The sequence below is a fragment of the Eufriesea mexicana genome, unplaced genomic scaffold (genome assembly GCF_001483705.2).
Source record: "Eufriesea mexicana isolate 0111107269 unplaced genomic scaffold, ASM148370v2 scaffold372, whole genome shotgun sequence".
Taxonomy (NCBI): domain Eukaryota; kingdom Metazoa; phylum Arthropoda; class Insecta; order Hymenoptera; family Apidae; genus Eufriesea; species Eufriesea mexicana.
The window spans coordinates 572,196-580,742 of NW_016908534.1; the positions used below are offsets into that span (position 1 = coordinate 572,196).

The following is an 8,547-nucleotide window of genomic DNA, read 5'->3' on the forward strand; positions in this document are numbered from 1 at the left end:
TGCCGAGCGAGCTTTGCACCGACGCGACGCCAGGATTCCCCGTCAGCTGCTCGCCGAACGCCGACGACCAGCGCCGCGGCGCGCCGTCCGTGAAAAGACCGCGATGCGATCGCGATCGACCCGCCCCGACGCCCGTTTCACGGATTTATATAACGCGGTGCACCTCGGTTAACCGCAGACCGCGTCAACCTGTGCCGGAGAATTGCGTTTCCGGCGTAGAAAGTAATTAATCCTGCGAGATGCCGCGTTTTTACCCGACAGATCGGTGGCTACCGCCATCGCAGTCGGTACGTAAGGAGTAGCTGAAAAGTTAAAAATTCCCTTCCAATGACCAATTTTGTATTCTTTCGATAGAAAGTTAGTCGATCCTTTGCCCTACGATTTAAATTCCAATGGCGCGGGCCATAATCAAAGACAGAGTCGTCACACGTTGAACCATGTCAAGAGCAACACGTAACCGAGGCGAAAATTAACCACCAAAAATAATCGTTTACGCGTTAAACGCCACGTCGGTCCCTAGGGACCTGAGTTAGACTTTCCGTAAGACCCGGAAAGACCCGCATGATGGCTAACTGTGGCATCAGCGTGGCGTTTAACGTGTTAAATATTGTAGTAAATTACTATTCTTCTAGCTACGTAAATTACTAGTTTCTCCTCCGACGAAACCCTCTAACTGATTGCTCTGCTATTCGTCACGGACCAGTCTGTTATCGATCCCAAATTTTACTTGGAACGGTGAAAAGATTGTAGGGTTGTGAAATAAATATTACTCACGAAACTCTCGTTGGAGAACTGTCGAAGCTTCGATGGGGCGTGGCACGAGCAACAGGAAAATCAGTCACACGTCGAGCCATTTCGTTCTAACGCGACGAAGGATAACACGCAACTGAGGCGGAAAGACATCGACGAATGTTGACCGTGAGCCTAACCGGTGCTGTTTACGTTGGAACCGTCTACGAACTATGCCTAGGCACCTGTGACGCTCGTGTTTTGGTCTTCGCCTAGTGATTTCCTTACCGAAAGCCTCGCACGATATCGTGTACAATCGCGATATAGGTCGTGTAAACGTAGATTCGAAATATTTGCAATGGCTGCTTCGAGGATTTAATAATTTTTCGTATCGAGCATACGAGTAGTAAGAAAATTTCGCTAGGTTATCGTACGGTGCAATAAACCTACGCTACGTTTGTCGTGCGGAGATACGGACCGTGGTGGCGCTAGTGAGTTAACTGGAAAACCGTTGTAAAGGGATAACCGAGGTTCTATCGAACCTATATTAGCACGGCTGGTAAGAAACGAGATGGTTTACGGATTTTGACCAACGAGTGAGACCTAATACCCTACGAAATTCCATAAAAATGTCACTCGAGTCGATATTCTCTCGCATCTAGCGTCCGTTGGTAAGCGGAGAGCGCTGAAACCGGGAAAATGAATCCGGAGATCCGAAAAGGGAAATAACGACAGTTCTACCGTCTCGTTCGTCGCGTGGAGATCAAAGTATATGCATGGAGGCATCTCGCAGAGAGTAGAGCTCGGTGAATCAGCGGCGTGGAGCAACGGGAACAAAAGCTACTTTGCCTGGTCAGCGGCGACCAACCAATTCCTGGCTAAACTATTTAAAAACAGTAGCAGTTGGTACTTTGTCCCGCGGATACACTTGAAAGTACGCCGAGACAAAGGGTGCCGCTGATCCAATAGAGTCCTTCTGCCGGCCAATCTGCGCGACTACTCGCTATCTTGCAAAATCAACGAGATTATGCTCGAACGGGGCTCGGCCATCTGCGCACTGTCCTAGCCTGACGGCGATTCGTTCGTTCGCCGGCGTCGAGGTTGCTGCTGCTGCTGCTTGATCGTAGCTAGCTTTGTAACGTGTGCCGGATTAACGGCGGCAGCACGAGAGAACCGATAACGTCGTTATCGCGATAATTATCGCTCCGGCCGGCCAAGTGATTCGTACCACGGGCAAAAATTCTCGGCTCCGTGCGCTTCGAGCAATTCCATCCGAACGCAAGTGGCGAACGGTAGATTTCGATAATTAAAATTTCCATGCGCCGTTTGACCGATCGCTCGTGATAATCGAATTTCCAAGTGGCCGCGAGCGACCCGCGCCGACGCTCCTTCGTATCGCGACCAGGCGTCGCGACGCTCGTATTTTCGATCAAGCGCATTCGCGAAAAGTCTAATCGTCCAAAACGTTCGCACGGTTCTCTCGATTTCTCGAAAGATTGCCAATTACGCGTGTCTGCGGTTAGTTACAGTTTGGAAAAATTAGTCAAAATTATTTACATCGATATTGCGACGATCGACGATCACCAGGACTACCAGAAGCACAAAAATTCGAGAGAATTAATAAGGGTTGCTTGGAAAAATTAGTCAAAATTATTTACGTCGATATTACGACATTGGAACATCACCAGGATCACCGGAAGCGCATTTATTGCTTAAAAATTCAAGAAAATTAATAAGGGTTGCTATTTTACGCGTAGTCCTTGGACATTATAAACGAGTTCGACTTCCACCTTCAACCCCGGGAAGCCCACAAGCGTTGGAAAATATTATCGCGCGCCATTCCGTATTTTAAATTGCTTTTTCTATCGTTTGCCTCGGTTTAACGCGAATTTCATATTCCGTCGCGAATCAATTGCTTTATGACCTTTTCCCGGCACATTTTTACACGTATCCAGCGAACCGTGCGCGAAATGCGTTATTTTTCCTCGATTCGTCATATTACAAATTGCATTTTACTTCGTTATTAATTATCATCAGCGACGACACTGGTAATAACGCATTACGCGTACACGCGTAAACGAGTGTAGCACGATTGCGGCTATCAGCCGACCTCGCAACCAATCGGTACCAACCCCATCAGAAAACCGGAAGTCGTGCCCCGTACTTGGTTGTGTCCGCGAAAATTGAGTCGAAGACATTGCTACATTGTACATCGGAAATATGGATGACGCTTTAAGGGACGCCTCCTTTAAGAGACCTGGACAGTAGGCAATCGCACGCTTTCAATTAGGCCGGAGGACTGGCGTTTATCAGCGTGTCTCGTAACTCGGTGGCATCCAGTCGCACGGTATCCGCGCAGAGCGTCCGTTGCAGTTGCGGAACCGGTTGCTCCTGCAGCAGCAGCAGCACGGAGCACGTCCGTCATATGCAATAACGTTAAGATAACGCGAGCTTTATGGCGGCACGTATCTGCTGATCGCGGCACGCAGCTCGCGGAACTGCCTCGTGATTCCTACGATAACGCGACGCCATGGCTGGAGTCGGAGGCCGACGAATTTTTCGCAGCTGACGACGAAACGACAACCGGTTTCCGGGTTATTGTCCGCGAAACCGCGAACCGCGGTCGAACGCGAGAATTTGCGATACCGTCCGCGCGGATCCGGTGGCTACTTGAAAACGCTTGTAAATACCTGTCTCACGATGCACCGATTTGCACTGCGGCGATCCGTGCTGTGTATCTCGCACTCTCTATCTACTCTGTCTCTCGCTCTGGCGTTCGCGCGCACGCACTCTGCCGCTGTCCCTCGTGCCGGAAGCCGTAACTACACTGAAACAGAAACATCATGGCGGTCGCGTGAAAAATGCCATTCCGCTCCGACCAGCCGGAAGCGACGCGTATGCCGGCGGGCAACAACGGCGCCGGCTTAAAAAGTAACCTCGCTGACGGTGCGTGTCTACTTAACCAACTTAATAAACGTAACACGCGCAACACCGGTGAATGGGCCTGAACGCTCTTTTATGTCGCTCGCGGCTTTGTGCCCGGGTGTCGTTTTGTCGCGCGGCTCGCATTCACCGCGGTAACAAGCCGTAAGCAGTCGACTAAACTAGTCCTATTGAGACACTTGAAAAGTAATCTAGCAGGGATTGACCCTGTTGCTCGCTCGCTATTCGTAAGCGAGTTTTCAATGAGCGACCTCGCGCGTCCGAGAATCGCCAGTTTCTTCGTGGGAGCGGCGTCGCTCTATTTCCATCGCCTCTATTTATTCCATCGAGAGGATCGTGTATATCGTGTATATGACAAACGGACAAGGATTGCGCGCGATTCGTCGATTCGAGTGCCGGTGCCACGCGACCCGCGATCGTTTGCCGAGCTATCGGGAATTAAAAGTCGCGAAGCGGCAGTTGGAAAAGGAAAAAAGAAAACAGGGGAAATGGTAATCGCTGGGACGGGAATATTCGCGCTGGGAGAGTCGTCGTCGACGAAAGCGACAGACGAGGCGAAAATGGTGGAAAGGAAGTTCGCCGAGGCGAGAGGGTATACAAATCCGAGCGAGGAAAATCCATTCTTCGCGGAAGCGTCGTCTTGGCGTTTCCCGGCTGAGCGAACAGTGGATTCGCCAGAGATACGTTTAACGCGTCCCCTAATGGCTCGTTACTATCAATGCCACCGCAATCCGTATCGGAGACCAACTTGCCTGCCGCGTTTCCCTCATTGTGCCATCGGTAATGCGTCCTCCCCCCGGTCCCTCGCGCAAACGAGGCCTCAACCTCTGCACCTCGATAAGGATGACGCTTGCACCGGAGACAGAATCGAGAGCCTAATAGCGTGTGCGAACAATGGACGCGCCGCGTCATCGCTGCCACTATTGCGGAAAGTAAATTGCCGCTACGGCCAGCCGCGTCTCTGCCGATTTCCGGCCCCGTTCCGCCAATCCGATCGCCCTTTTCTCACCCCTGCGCGCGCGCGCGCGCCATTCCAGTCGCGATTTCTAGGAGTTGGAGTTACGCCCCCGACGAAGCACGTAACAGCCGTGGGGTCTTCAAAGGAGAGGCGCAGAAGCTCTCGAGGCAGCAAGAGCAGAACCGTGGCTCGTTAATTCGAAACGCGAGGCTCGTTTGGTCATTTAGCGAATTAGGAATTTTTAAGGAGAGCAGCAAGAGGAAGGACGCAGCCGGGAACATCTCGATATCCGGCAAATTCAATTACGAGTGCCTTGGCGAGTATCAAAGACGGTTTATTTCCTTTGAGAGCCCTCGTCGCCGGTGCGCACCGGCAACGAGGCATTAAGAAGATGAAAACCGGTCAGCTATTATGACTGGAAACGAAGCTTCGTAGTCGCGAGTAAAACAAACTCGCCGCCCCAGCGAGCAAGGGTGAAACGTACCCCTGACGGCGGCAATAATAATCGTCGCGTGGCGAAAGGGGTGCCGCCCTGTGTCCCTAGCCCTGTTCCAACGACGACGGCCAGGTCGCCGTTATTAATAGAGAACGAAACAATTTCGTAACGTAGCCCGGCTTATTATAATCCCGCCTTTATTCGTTCCGTATATACGAATCCTCCTCTTGGTCCGCTGCAACCCCCGTTCGCGCCACACCGCGCCGCCGTGTTTCTCCCTGCTCTTTTCTTTTTCCAACCCCCGTGACACCAAGGATTACGCGCGTTCCACCATCGAGGTCACCGAATTATTTTCCCTCGCTGCTCCACGCGGGCCCGGGGGTTCCTCCTCTCGGCTCAACGGGCTAACGGGAATGTTCGTTTCACGCGGCTCCACGATCACACGGTTTTCAGGGACAACTGCGTGTTCTTAATCCGGCTTCAGGCATCGAATCTCCCTCTCCGGCGTCGATCGATGCCGGGCATCGGTTCGCGAGTTAGCGACCGGGCGTAAACGAGCGGAAAGGCTCGCGAGGATAACCGCCCCCCGCGAAGGGGGCGCGAAAAGACCTGGTCCTCTTCGATGGGATCTTGGAAAATTGCGGGGAAAGTCGCGAGCCGATGCTCGTTAAACGAATTAATCGTTTTACCGCGGGACTTGGTCGCAAACGAGACCAGCTGTCGAGCGGTTAATTAAATTATTTCATTATTAATCGTCTATTACCGTGACCGACCATCCGGGCCAATGAAATCGCGCCTGCCCAAAAACAGATTAAGTGCTTGATTGCTACTGTATAATTAACGAACTAATTAAACGGAGGATTACAATGTGCTGTTTATAGAGATTATTTCAGTGCTACGGCTGAAACCGCGTTTATAAAATGAACCCGAGCCGATTTTCTCATTTCCGGGACACTTTGCCTAAGTGGCTGCCGCGTTCCCGCTACCCCCTCCCGCCGGGCGGCCATTCTGAATTCCTCCGCAGTGGAGAGAAATCGGTAAGTAATTAGCCGGAATTGGGGGAAATTAAAGAAAGTGGCGATGGAACGCGCAGCGTCGCCTATAAGCGAAAAGCGACACCGCTTAATTCGATGAAAATCATGGCGATGAAGGGCCGGCAATTTCGTGGTCGGCCGAACCGTCGAAGGCACTCGGATTTTCGCGATACTTGTCGCTTATCTTCGCTCGCATCACGAGGGACGTATCGGCTGGCAATCCATTAGCGTAGATCCCACGCGTGACCACGGACGAGATCGTGTGGTCGGGTCAGGAATCATGGCTCGATCGAGAGACCTGGACGTTCTGGTTTCTGGCCTGGCCAGTCGTGTCCCTCTCCCACCGCACTCTGCGTTTCAATATTTAAGGCACGGAAATACAAAGTTTCTTCGCGCATTTGCAAATTTTTCTCTCGCAGCGACGGATTCCGGATTCTTCCTATTTCAAGGAGGTTCGAGGACTTTCTCGCGAGTCCTCGGTGAATCCTTCACCTCCCTTAACACGTTAAGTGCCCAGCCCGTTTTGCTTGCAGTTCCGTTCAGGCCCAGACTCGGCCGTCAAGTGGGCCGCCAGTGACAGGCCAAGTGTTCGTAAAACTCGAAGCTACTGTATCAATTGTTGCAACAGAAATTCCCAAATGCTAGGTCCAAAGATGGCGAAGAATTTAACGCTAAAAAACAGCACCTATTGTTCCTAGCCTGGGCTAGTCCCTGAAGACCAGCGTGGCACTTAACGTGTTAAATAGAAGTTCCTACGCCACATAAGTATCCCCGTCTAAGGCAGGGCCTGCTGGTAAGCCTTAATGACGAGTCCACTAGCTCGTCCCTTCCTTTTCCTGACGTCCTTCTACCTGCTACCCTATCATAGCTCAGCGACAAGGGGATACCAACAGGCAAGCACCATGGGAACACCAGCTCATCAGGAACCGCAAGAGCCAAAACCGACCGAGACAACGAAGACCTCATCGTCATAATCAACGTTAACCAAACCCCCGCAGTCTCGAAATCGGATCCAAAACATTGCTATAACGACGACTCTATCGCGATGGTTCGTCGAACCTCGAGGAATTACGGAGGACTCTGCTCAGCGAGGCTCCCATGTCGAATCGATCGGTTGGAGAAGCGAGCAACCGGTTCCCGAATAGCGTTCATCGTCCGTCACTTTCCTCCGCGAGTTTCGCTGACCCCTGGAATTTTCCTAGACGGAGCTAAAGCTATCGAGCCCGATTGCCTGCCTGGCTTCTTCGGCAAGACCCTCTTCTCTCGGCGTGTACCGCTCAGCTTCCATGGATTTGCCCCAGAATGTTTACCTAGTAGACCGAAGTCGAAGGGAGATGAAGGATTAGAGACGGGTAGCAAGGTGTCGGTCGGTTAACCCGACAAGTCGGTGCGAAACTGCAGGTCGAAGAGAAGCAAGACGAGCGATCCAGTCGGCAGGTGCTACGGCTTACCGATGCTAAATTACGTGATATTATGATAACGAAGAGAAATTTGCTCCTGTAAGTACACGTTTCCAACTCGCGCAAACGGCATCATCGAAATGCCGCTTTCCAAGTCGAACGCTTTGACGTAATTAACGAGGCAAATGTCGATAAGGATTCGCGTCGGGTATATTCTCGAAGCGAGAGAAATCGAAACGGATCGTAACCAATTCGCGCCATTTTTCTCGCCCACAATTTGGGATGGATCGTCATCTTCCTCGCTAACCAACTCAGTAATCGCAATAATCGCATACGATAATTCCCAGCGACGTACCACGACACTGGCAACTTCGCGATTCTCATATTGCATTCCGCGGGATTCAATTCGGAATATTAGCTAACTAAGTTTACTCGGTGTACCGAAAGCAATGATTCGGGCGGCTGCTAGAGCAACGGAAAGACCAAGTTCGGGTTGATGCTCGACTGACCTCGAGAAATCAATGCGAAACTCCAATTTAGCAAAGCAGATGTTCCGCGAGGTATCGTGGAATTTCGGAAGCCCGGGTTTTCCATCCGCTTCCGGTCTAACCACCCCCTCGTGCCAATCTCGGAGTCTCCATTCTTTCTCCCGTTCTCTGTTTCGTTCTTTCGTTACCGCAGAATTCGCCGTGCAATCTCACCTCGTGTTCGCGGTGAAACGGCGCGACGAAATGATATTTCGCCGCTATTCCGAGCGAATCTACGCGAAGCGGTTCGAGTTCTGGTATACGCCGCCAGGGCGCGGGCTGGAGTTTTGGATACCGGCAGAGGCCCGACGCTCAAGATCCCGGCACAGCCTGCTCCGATGCGTTCGAGTACGCGACACTGAATCGCATTCAGGTATAATTACCGATGCTTCAGCGAACATCGCGCGCCATTAGTTACAGATGCCGGCGCGAGCAATAAATTAGCATGATAAACAGCGGACTGATTCGTCATATTTATTCGTAGCTGCAGCATTAGCGTTAATTTACATCGGCCAATAAT

The 8,547-nt window shown here is 51.6% G+C and overlaps 1 protein-coding gene across 1 annotated transcript in view; it reads right to left on the reverse strand.

The window, feature by feature from the left end:
• LOC108545198 (uncharacterized) overlaps positions 1–3,462 on the reverse strand; it is a 305,629-nt gene extending 302,167 nt beyond the window's left edge. The window contains exon 1 of the mRNA XM_017896695.1: positions 3,420–3,462. The gene's annotated coding sequence lies outside the window, so the exon portion shown is untranslated. The remainder of the gene's footprint in view (positions 1–3,419) is intronic.
• Positions 3,463–8,547: the final 5,085 nt, after the last annotated feature.